This window comes from Octopus bimaculoides, chromosome 12, assembly GCF_046866305.1.
Source record: "Octopus bimaculoides isolate indiv1 chromosome 12, ASM4686630v1, whole genome shotgun sequence".
NCBI lineage: Eukaryota > Metazoa > Mollusca > Cephalopoda > Octopoda > Octopodidae > Octopus > Octopus bimaculoides.
The window spans coordinates 50146367-50158553 of record NC_142939.1 but is presented as its reverse complement, the minus strand read 5'-3'; the positions used below and the strand labels follow the sequence as shown (position 1 = coordinate 50158553).

General features: G+C 43.9%; 1 protein-coding gene across 1 annotated transcript in view; it reads left to right on the top strand.

Moving 5' to 3' along the window:
- The first annotated feature begins 8710 nt into the window (after positions 1 to 8710).
- Positions 8711 to 12187, top strand: part of LOC106871223 (protein LZIC) — an 18024-nt gene continuing 14547 nt past the window's right edge. Inside the window, exon 1 of the mRNA XM_089361039.1 lies at positions 8711 to 8847. The gene's annotated coding sequence lies outside the window, so the exon portion shown is untranslated. The remainder of the gene's footprint in view (positions 8848 to 12187) is intronic.

The window sequence follows — 12187 nt, the reverse complement described above, 5'->3', positions numbered from 1 at the left end:
AAAGAGGTAACGGCAAATTTTGTGCGTCTGTGTGTGTTTCTGTGAATGTTTGTGTTGCTGTTTTTATTGATGTTGGCTCCTTGTTATTTATGTGTGGTGTATGTGATATGGGGGAGGGAGAGGCAGTCTTGGAATTTTCTTTTTTTTCTTCTGTTTTTGCAGTTTCTGTTGTCTTTTCTGTTGTGGTTATTGCTGATATTTCTGTTGTTGTTTTTTGCGTTGCTGGTGGTGTTGGTAGTAAGGTTTTTCTGTTGGGGGTATTTGGTAGTTGCTTCTGTTGTTGTTGTTGTTGTTGTTGTTGTTGTTGTTGTTTTTGTTTAGCGGCCAGAGGGCAGTCCTTTTTCAGATGTGCTTCGCTGTTGCATAGGTAACAGCGAGGTCGCCTGCCCTCTACCACCACATACAGCTTGTGGTCCTCTGCCAATCTAATGTTTGGAGGAATTTTCTGTGAAGCCTCCTCCGTGATGTGGAGAAGGATTTCCAGATTTTTCCCTCCCCAGTTCTTTTCCTCTCCGACCGTAATCTCCAAAATATTTGCCTCCTCCATTTCCAGGCACACGGCCGATATCAGCCATTGGGTGTCCACCTCCGATGGCACATTTTTTATCATAACTTTGGTCACTCTCTGTCCTAGATAACTCGGTATCATTACCAAGTCATCTGTGCGGAGAGAGAGTGTCGAAAATTGTTTAGCTAAATTTTCATCCAGAAACCTTACTTGCACCGTTCCAAATTTCCTTCCCCAGGTGACATGATTCTGATAAGGCCAAATTTTTCTAAGACAAACTTCAATTTTATCTGTGCTAACATTTTCTACACGTCTGGTTTTTGTGTTTACCAGTTTATAAATGATGCACTTTTTGTTTTTCATTTCTATAATATCTTTTGGGATGTTAATTCTGACATCATCTCCTTCTTTCGTAAGAAGGGATTTTGTGTCTTTTATTTGTTTTTGTGTGAATGTCACTGTTGTTCTTTTTTCCTTTAGAGCATTTGCGAAATTTGTTTTTGTTGTGCTGGCGGACATGTTCTTCTGGATATTTTTGTTTATGTTGGTGTATGTACTGCCTGGTTCAAAGGTGGTGGTAGTGGCAGCAGAGTTTGTTGAACAGGTGATGGTGTCATTGCTGACGGCCGATAACTTTACTTCCTTGTTGTTGCTGTTGTTGTTGTTGTTGTCGTTGTTGCTGTTGTTGTTGTTGTTGTTGTTGTCGTTGGTGGTGGTGATGATGGCGTCAGCAGCAGTGGTGCTTACGTCAGAGACATTTGTGACGGTTTTCACGCATGGTTTTGTAACCTTGGTTACAGTTTTGTTTTTGTTGTTGGTGTTGGTGGTGGTGGTGGTGGTGGTGGTGGTGGTGAGAGGGCTGTTAGTAGCTGTACTCACAGTCTTTGTGACGTTTATAGCAACTGCGTTCCTGTCACTGCATGAGCACGCGCTATTCTGTTCTTTTTTCTCTTCTGGCATCTGAAGCCTCGGGAAATGCTTGTCAAAAGAACAAGACAAGCGTTCCAAAATTATGTTTCTCGACATTTTTCAAATGTCAAGAAGGAAATTTTTGTATTTTGCTAGGGCCGAAACTGCCCCTGGGGGTCAATTCCTGCCCTTGAAAATACACACAAATGAAGCCTAGGTGCTTCGCAACAAAATTATTTAAAAATTCCAACAAAATGTGGACAGTAAAAGGTCAAATAAACGTTTACCTTCGCAGCCGATGTGACAGCACGTCCGTGAGAAGAGATAGGTTTCTTTATTAGCCACACAGGGCTCAACACAGAGGGGACAAAATACAAATGTAGAGTTTTTCTTTTCGAGGGGGTCGAAAACAAAGCAGAAAAAAAAACAAAAGTGGGGACAACGATGAAAAAAAAAAAAAAAAAAAAAAAAAAAAAAAAAAAACATCGCAAAACGTTTGGGGTATTTACAAAAAATACGAAAAATACAAAAAATTCCCAATAAATGGGGAGGTTATCCGTGGAAAGAAAAACCTACGAAAAGACCACGGTAACCTCGGTCTTTAGCGTCACAGTTTGTTAAATAAAATTTCTCTGTTTACAAAATTTTAAAACGTTTTATAGAATCATGGTCAAGGTGGCTTCGTCATTTATACGTGCCATTCTTGCTACATGTATCCATCTTTTTTCGAAACATTTGCTAGACAACACTTGCCTCTCTACTCTCACCTTCCTTTTCAAGTGATACTTGAAAAAGTTGATGAGAGATTGACCAGAGAGGAAAGTATTTGTCTCTAATCCTTTCAGACGCGTCCACCAGATGCATTCTTTGGCCATAGCCACAAGTACGATAAATACAGCTCTTCCTTCCCGTTTAAAGGAAGGAGGCGTGACGATATTGACGATAGACTCGGTTGATAAACCGACTCGTCCCACACGCGACAGCAGTCGTTCGACATAAGCCCACAGCTCCGAAATGGTTGGACACCGCACGAGTGCGTGCAGAACGGTTTCATCGCTCTGACCGCATCTCGGGCAGGTCGGCCCCACATTTCGCGAGCCGTGTCTATAGAGCTTATCCCGAACGGGTAGCGCCTCTCGGTAACACTGCCAGGCCAGGGATCTCTGGAAGTTGTCCATAGGTCCCGGCCCGAAAGTCGTCCTGAACAGGTGGGTCAGGTATTCCTCGTCGACGCCCAGGTTCGCCCCGAGATCGTCGTCGTACCTGCCCTCCACTAATCCCCTATAGAATGACTTCGTTGTGATGCAGCCGCTCAAGGTCGACCCGGGACGGCAAAGTTGTTGCAGAGCAACGCGACACTCACGGTGCCATTCGCCATTCCTCGGCCTCTTTTTGATCCACGACTGCAGCTCGGTCATGGAGACGAGCTGCGGGAAAGCGCGTCGCACAAACGGCGACCACACCTGCTCACCGTCGTCTACGTAGAGCCGGAGATGTCGCAGTCTCAGCGCATGTCTGCGCATCATCAACCACGGCATGCCCAGCCCTCCTTTCAGCGGGTGTTGGCAACAAACGGATCGCCTCACCATCGGAACGCTTCCTTTCCACAAAAAGCGGAAGAGGATGCGCTCCATTTCGGTGATGGCGCGATCGGGACAAGGCACGACGGTCAGGCGGTATTCGATGACGGACGCGATGTACGCGTTCGCCACCTCCGCCCGACCTTTTAGGGACAGCTTCCTCTCGGACCATTGCCGGCAGAGAGTGGCCACCCTACTCGTTATCTCGTCCCAGTTCTTCTCCGTTTGCAGGTCCGGACCGAACCAGACTCCGAGCAACTTGACCGGACCGTCCGTCCAGCGTCCCACTACTGAGGCGCTGCCGGACGGTATGGGCTTGCTTCTCCAGGTGCCGAGCAGCAAACCCACCGACTTATCCCGGTTGATTTTCGCTCCCGTCACCGCTTCGTAGTCTTTCAGCGTCTCGCCGACAAGCTCGATGTGCTCGTGGCTAGACGCTATGACGGTGACGTCGTCCGCGTATGCCGACACGCTCGTCCCGCACCCCAGTTCTCGCGGGATGCCCCTCAGCGTCGCCAGCTTCCGCAGTAGTGGCTCGAGAGTCAATACGTACAGGAGCGGCGACAGGGGGCATCCCTGACGAACCGAACGTGCAATGTCGAAGGGTCCCGATAGACGTCCATTGACGCGAACAACCGAACGGATGCCTGTGTACAAGGCAGCCATCCAGCCGCGGAAAACGGGACCGAAGCCGGCCGCTTCGAGGACGGCCTCCAAGTATCGATGGTCTACCCTATCGAAAGCTTTCGATTGATCCAAATTGATCAGGGCCCCACCCATGCCAGGTTCCTTAACTACCCTCTCTATGATGTAGCGCATCAGATGGAGGTTGTCATGGATGCTCCGGCCCGGCACGGCGCACGTCTGCTCCGTGCCGACCAGTTTCTCGATGACAAGCGCCAACCGCTTGGCTAACACCTTGGCCAAAATTTTCATGTCTGCATTGAGCAGAGTGATGGGCCTAAAGTTATCTATGGCGTCCCCCTTGTTTGGATCTTTCTTCAGCAGCGTTACCGCTCCTCGGCTCACAAAACCGGGAATGCTCCCGTTCTGCTGCCAGTTGCAGTACACGACCGCCAAGACTTCTCCAAACAAGTCTGGCATACAGTTGTAAAGCTCGTAGGGCAGACCATCCAAACCCGGAGATTTGTCCGTCGAGCAACCCGCCATCGCGTCCCTCACCTCCTCCGCCGTGATGACCCCTTCGCAGCACTCCGCCTCTCTTGCCGAGAGTCGTGGCAAGCTGTGCAGGTAGGCACTAAAGTCCACCCTGCCTTCTCGCTCGCCACTCCTCCCGAACAGTCGGGCAAAATGCCGCTGAAACGCCTCGCACATCTTGCTCGGCTCGAGCAATTCGCGCCCCTGTTCGTCTACCAGAGACCGGATGGTGGCTCTGTTACCCCGCTGCGCCTCCGCCACCCGGGCCTCTCGTGCGGCTCCAACACCTTCATTCCTCAGAGCACGCATCCTTGCCCTGACAGCACACCCTTCGTGTTTAGCATTGAAGTGTTGGTCGAGGGCCAACCTCGCCGCTAAAACGTCGGATGCGATGCCACTTCGCAATGCCTCTTCTAACTTTATCACTAGCTCCCCCTCTTCTCTGTTCCTCTCTACAGCTAGTGCCCTGCTATACCTTATTGCTTCCGCCCTCACTGCTCTCTTGAGGGCAAACCACCATTTGTTGTTGACGATGGCTCCCGTCAAAGCCCTCTTTACTAACGTGCTAATCCGGTCTCTGAAAACCTGTCTCGACGGGAAAGACGCGTTTAGTTTCCAGTAACCGGGACCCTGCCTATGTGCCTTATCTAAGTCTAGCGTACACGTCACAAGTTTGTGATCCGTGTAGCTGACTATGTGGAACTGTGGACATCCTAAACTATCTCTATCTCTTGTCCTACACACTATCCTATCTAGATACGATCTCGACGACCCAATGCGGTTGCTCCAAGTCCACGTTGGCACATTTGGGTGGTCGAGTCGGTACCTGTCAGACAACTGGAAACGTCTGAGCAGGTCTATGAGGCCTTTGCATCCCCTTCTACTTTTGTCACTCCCCACGTAGTCTAGATGCGTGTCCAAGGTAGCATTCCAATCCCCCACTAAAAGTAAGGGACGAGACGTTCCCAGGAATACTTCTAGACGTCGAAAGAAGTCTGACCGACCTGTTAAAGGAGGCACATAAACTGCCAGCAACCGAAAAGCGCCTCCATCGCTGCCGTCCACATCTAGGACAACCAGTCTACCCTCCGGGTCCGTAAATATCGTCTTTACTTGGAGATCCAGACTCTTGCGAAAAAGAACCGCCGTGCCACTACCGCCCATCCTCGTCAGACAGGGAGAAAAATAAATGTTAAACTGTCCGCCAAACATGGACTTTAGGGCCCGCGGTTCATGGAGTCTGGTCTCACTAATGGCTATGATATCCAAATTGTGTGACTTGATGTCATTTAAGAGGTACCCTTGTTTCCAAGGGGACCCTAAGCCACGCACATTCACACAACCAATCTTCACCATGATTCTATTTATACGTGTGCTTTAAAGCACAAAACAAAAGAACAGAGTGTTACTTGCCGTTAGAAAGTTTTGTTTCCTCCTTGGATTTTTCACCAAGGAGGCTATTGTACAATTTCTTGCACAAATATTTCTGGAATCCCCCTACCGAGTTGGGGTAGAGGGATTTTATTGTGTTGTGTAATGCTGGTGTTACATGAATAATTTTAATGTGTTTTGGCGGTGTTGTACGTGGGTGGTTGTTGGTTTTGATATAGTTATTTGTGATGTTTGTTTTAGAGTTGATGTAATTCATCAACTCTGTGTTTGTACTGTCTATTGCTGTTAGCATTGTTTTTTTTATATTACTATTGGTGTTAGTAGTATTTTCGGGAGATGTGAATCTCCCTGCTTTGTTTGTGTTTGCATTTTGTTTTGTTTTCTTCTTACTGCGCTTCCTCTTTCCTTTCGTAGCTATTTTCCACTCCTCCCCACTCTCTTCATCGGATGATGGGAGATCTGAGGAGTCAGAAAGAGGTAACGGCAAATTTTGTGCGTCTGTGTGTGTTTCTGTGAATGTTTGTGTTGCTGCTTTTATTGATGTTGGCTCCTTGTTATTTATGTGTGGTGTATGTGATATGGGGGAGGGAGAGGCAGTCTTGGAATTTTCTTTTTTTTCTTCTGTTTTTGCAGTTTCTGTTGTCTTTTCTGTTGTGGTTATTGCTGATATTTCTGTTGTTGTTTTTTGCGTTGCTGGTGGTGTTGGTAGTAAGGTTTTTCTGTTGGGGGTATTTGGTAGTTGCTTCTGTTGTTGTTGTTGTTGTTGTTGTTGTTGTTGTTTTTGTTTAGCGGCCAGAGGGCAGTCCTTTTTCAGATGTGCTTCGCTGTTGCATAGGTAACAGCGAGGTCGCCTGCCCTCTACCACCACATACAGCTTGTGGTCCTCTGCCAATCTAATGTTTGGAGGAATTTTCTGTGAAGCCTCCTCCGTGATGTGGAGAAGGATTTCCAGATTTTTCCCTCCCCAGTTCTTTTCCTCTCCGACCGTAATCTCCAAAATATTTGCCTCCTCCATTTCCAGGCACACGGCCGATATCAGCCATTGGGTGTCCACCTCCGATGGCACATTTTTTATCATAACTTTGGTCACTCTCTGTCCTAGATAACTCGGTATCATTACCAAGTCATCTGTGCGGAGAGAGAGTGTCGAAAATTGTTTAGCTAAATTTTCATCCAGAAACCTTACTTGCACCGTTCCGAATTTCCTTCCCCAGGTGACATGATTCTGATAAGGCCAAATTTTTCTAAGACAAACTTCAATTTTATCTGTGCTAACATTTTCTACACGTCTGGTTTTTGTGTTTACCAGTTTATAAATGATGCACTTTTTGTTTTTCATTTCTATAATATCTTTTGGGATGTTAATTCTGACATCATCTCCTTCTTTCGTAAGAAGGGATTTTGTGTCTTTTATTTGTTTTTGTGTGAATGTCACTGTTGTTCTTTTTTCCTTTAGAGCATTTGCGAAATTTGTTTTTGTTGTGCTGGCGGACATGTTCTTCTGGATATTTTTGTTTATGTTGGTGTATGTACTGCCTGGTTCAAAGGTGGTGGTAGTGGCAGCAGAGTTTGTTGAACAGGTGATGGTGTCATTGCTGACGGCCGATAACTTTACTTCCTTGTTGTTGCTGTTGTTGTTGTTGTTGTCGTTGTTGCTGTTGTTGTTGTTGTTGTTGTTGTTGTCGTTGGTGGTGGTGATGATGGCGTCAGCAGCAGTGGTGCTTACGTCAGAGACATTTGTGACGGTTTTCACGCATGGTTTTGTAACCTTGGTTACAGTTTTGTTTTTGTTGTTGGTGTTGGTGGTGGTGGTGGTGGTGGTGGTGGTGAGAGGGCTGTTAGTAGCTGTACTCACAGTCTTTGTGACGTTTATAGCAACTGCGTTCGTGTCACTGCATGAGCACGCGCTATTCTGTTCTTTTTTCTCTTCTGGCATCTGAAGCCTCGGGAAATGCTTGTCAAAAGAACAAGACAAGCGTTCCAAAATTATGTTTCTCGACATTTTTCAAATGTCAAGAAGGAAATTTTTGTATTTTGCTAGGGCCGAAACTGCCCCTGGGGGTCAATTCCTGCCCTTGAAAATACACACAAATGAAGCCTAGGTGCTTCGCAACAAAATTATTTAAAAATTCCAACAAAATGTGGACAGTAAAAGGTCAAATAAACGTTTACCTTCGCAGCCGATGTGACAGCACGTCCGTGAGAAGAGATAGATAGATAGATAGATAGATAGATAGATAGATAGATAGATAGATAGATACATTTCTTTTATTAGCCACACAGGGCTCAACGAAGATGGGACAAATACAATGTAGAGCTTTTCTTTTTGGGAGGGGGAAGGAAAAAAAGGGGGGGTCGATCAAAAGGGATCGTAGGAAGGAAAAGGGGGTAGTTCGATCAAAAGGGATCCAAAAAAAAAAGGGCGATCAATAGGGATCGTGTATCACACAGTAATGTTCTCGTGTAAAAGGAGGGGAGGACAGTTTAGGTTTGGTCGTGGAAAGAAAAGCCTACGGAAAAGACCACGGTAACCTTGGTCAATATTCTCATTGAAGAAACTATAACAGTAAGTGACTCTCTTTTGCCTTTTTGTTTTCTTTTTTTTTTCTTGGATTTTTTTTTTTTTTAGTTCATAGGGTTATGCTCAAGATGGCTCCGTCGTTCACACGTGCCATCCTTGCTACATTCACCCATCTTTTTTTTTTGAAGCATTCACTAGACAAGACTTCCCTTTCTACTCTCACCTTCCTCTTCAGGTGATACTTGAAGAAGTTGATGAGAGATTGCCCAGAGAGGAAAGTCTTTGTCTCTAGACCTTTCAGACGCGTCCACCATACACATTCTTTCGCCATAGCCATAGATAGATAGATAGATAGATATCGTTTAATAACAGTTTGATTTGGTTTCATGCATCTTAAAGTTTCATGGCCTTGTAAAATAAACCTAGCTTTTCAAGCTTAGATATTTGGATGAATTATTCACTCAAGTCGGCACTGGACAGTCTCTGATCATTTACATCGTTTATGCGTTTATTCCACAATTGAAACAATAGTGAAAGTAGCTGAGAGAATGTCTGTCTGCTTAAAAACTACGCCACTGTCTGTGTGTGACTGTGTAGCAGCTGACGGATGTAGAAATCTCTAGTTTGGAAAAAGAAAAGAAACCACAAAAGCTTATTTGTTGCTGGGTGCGCGCTGACAGAAATTTGCTCCTGAATGTTTTAACTGAGACATTTATTGTTATTGTTCTAAACAATTTCCACTTCCACGGTATCAGCAATTCAACGGATATCTTAAATCGGTAATCCTTATAACGGATTTTCATTTAATCTTCACCAGTTGTAATATTTCTTCTGTTTGTCCCTGTTTATTTTGCGCTGGTCCCGCTTGGGAGGCGTTACACCATCACTCGATTGACACTGTATAATGTTTATCAATAATTCTAAATATAGAGGTGTAACGTATTCAAACTGATATTGCATTATATTGATATTCGTGTCTTAAATCTATCCAAGCAGTTTTATAATTTCTGTTCGGTTATTTACGATATTACATTAGATGGATGAGAAGTGATCAATTATATTAACATGTGTTTTTAGTACTGGCTCCGTGATTGTTTTGTAATTTAATTGCGCTTATTGAAAAGTGGTCCCAGCAAAGAAATATGTTATATATACTTATCCGATAGAAGACGTTAAAAAAATGATATGTCCACACCTACCCAGGGTGGAGAAATGAGCTAATCTATAAACCGCTGCACACGGATGGAGTAGTAAACTACTCTACAGCCTTGTTAATTTTTTTTTTTTCATGTCACCATCGCTGATATGAAAACTAAATTAGAAATATCCAGTTGTGTGTGTTCGCTTGATTTGGTTTCGATTCTCGCTATTCAACTACAAAATAGACATCGATGTTTATTTTTATAGTCAACACTTAAGCGATCCCCTCATCCCTTCGTTTACATTCCTTCTAAACAGGTCGTCTGTTAATTTACTTGCATTTATAAAAATAACCTTTACTGCAGAGCAATTGCTTTTGTGTGCTAGATAATACACATTTAACGTATCCATACATGTGTATGTGTATGCACGTGGGTGTGTATATCTGCTATTTCCTGTACACGAACAGTTTAACATAATAATAAATTCACGTTTGTCGCAGTAACTTTATTCTAACATCGTAAATAAGTTTGCATCATAGCAATTACTACTAGTTCCGAATAGCTAGCTAGTTGGAGACAGACAGACAGACACATAGATAGATAGATAGATAGATAGATAGATATGTTCTCTAAGGTGCATACCTACACACACACACATATCTCTCTCTCTCTCTCTCTCTCTCTATATATATATATATATATATATATATATATATATATATATAGCAAGTGGCTATATATATATATATATGAAGGGTGTCAGATACATGAAGGGTGTGACAGGTGCTTTGTGTTAACAGATCCACCTTTGTTCGACCTGCTATAGAAAGCAACCAAATCACACTCTACCGTTTTAAATCAAGATACATTGACCAATGAATGTAGCCTTTGATTTACAAAAGATGAGATGGTCACAGCTGGACTGCCTTAGATTTTAGGTCTGCTCAGTCATGCCTAGCTTACGGCTAAACAGCAGCAATTTTTCAAATATGGTTTCATTGTTACCCACCACTGAGGTAGTGGAGGGGTTAGAATCAGTAGAGCATTGGAAAAAATGCATTGCTGTATTTGTCTTGGCTCTTTATGTTCTGAGTTCAAATCCCACCAAAATCAACTTTGCCTTTCATACCGCCAGGGTACACAAAGTACTAGTTAAGTATTGAAGTCAATTTAACTGATCAGCCCCTCCCCTCAAAATAGCAGCCCTTGTGCCTAAATTAGAAACATTACACACCATTGTGATAGTGAACTGGTTGAATCATTAGAATTAGATAAATATACCTTGTTTTGGGTTTTAACATCAAAAGATACCTTAGGAATGAGAACCCAAGTTTGAAATTTCCCCAAGACACCTGATGAAGGCTGAAGAGTATATCAGCCGAAACGTTGTGTTAATAACAAACAAGATGAGGACAAATATCCGTCAATTGTAAATAATGTAAATAATTCCTCATCTCTCAAATATAGAACTGTAGAAACTCTTTTGTCTTTCTGCAGACATTCTAGTACTGGTGGCATGACAAAATGTACCCAGTCCATGCTATAATCTAGTTAGTGTTAGGTAGGACATCCAGGTGTAAAATCCATGTTAAAAGTAGAGGATGAAGCAGGTAAGCTGGATGTCAGATCTAAGAGAGAAGACTGCTGATACGGTTATATGATGTGTATGGATGAGGACAGCTGCATAAAGAAGTGCCAGTCTCTAACTGTGGAGGGAACCTGTGGAAGAGGTAGACTCAGGAAGATGTAGGACAAAAAGGTGAGAAATGATTGTCAGATGCTGAGCCTCATAGAGGAGATGACAAGGGACTGAGACAACTGGCTATTGAGAAGATACATCAACCTAAGTGAAATCAAGGCCATGTCCCCACCCGTTCACACACAATTTGTCCCCCATCAAAACTACCCTCACAACCCATCTTCCTAACACCCCTCTCCCTGACCATGATCATCACTGTTGCATGTTCCTCCTCTCTCCCTCATGTCTACCTACAAACACTATGCTCTCATATATCTACCATAACCCCACACTCTCAGTCACTCCAGTTTCTCTCACCATCACTTGCTACTATCATCTTTAAACATCTCCCCTCACACTCTTAGAGCCTCTCTGTACCACTTATGTTTACTCCCGTTGGACCTTGTGGGTATGTCCTGATACTTCACTACCATCTATTTCTCCTTTGCTCTGTCTCTCTATTTTTCACTCTTCTATCTCTTCTATAGTAAGACACCTGTTTTTGTCATTCTAATATACTTAAACCTTCAGCTGACACTCCAGCACAAAGCCACCTCTCTCAGAACCACTCCCTCTCCCAGCCAAGGAGTCTTTGTCTTGCAAATTACTTGGCAACCCTGCTGGTACTGGTACCACATAAAAAGCATCCACTACACTCTGTGAGGTGGTTGGCCTTAGGAAGGGCATCCAGCCACCGAAACCATGCCAAAGCAGACAATGGAGCCTGGTGCAGTTCTGTGACTTGCCAACTAATTTCAAACTGTCCACCCCATGCTAGCATCAAAAATGGATATTAATTGATGATGATGAGAAAGAGGATAATTAAGGCAGCAAATTGCCAGAATCATTAACATGTCAGACAAAATGCTTCACAGCATTTCTTCTGACTCTTTATATTCTGAATTCAAATTTGCCTTTCATCCTTTTGAGGTTGATAAAATAAAGTACATGTCACATAGTAGAGACATTGGTATCAACTAATCCCTCTCTCCCCCAAAATTTCTGGCCTTGTGCCAAAATCTGAAACAATCGTTATTATTATTATTAAGGCAGCGTGCTGGCAGAACCGTTAGTATGCCAGACGAAATGCTTTGCGGTATTTCATCTGACACAACGTTCTGAGTTCAAATTCCATCGAGGTCACCTTTGTCTTTTATCCTTTCAAAGTCAATGAAAAAAGTACCAGTGGAGTCCTGGGGTGATGTGATCGACTGTCTCCTTCCCCAGGTGTTGTTGTTG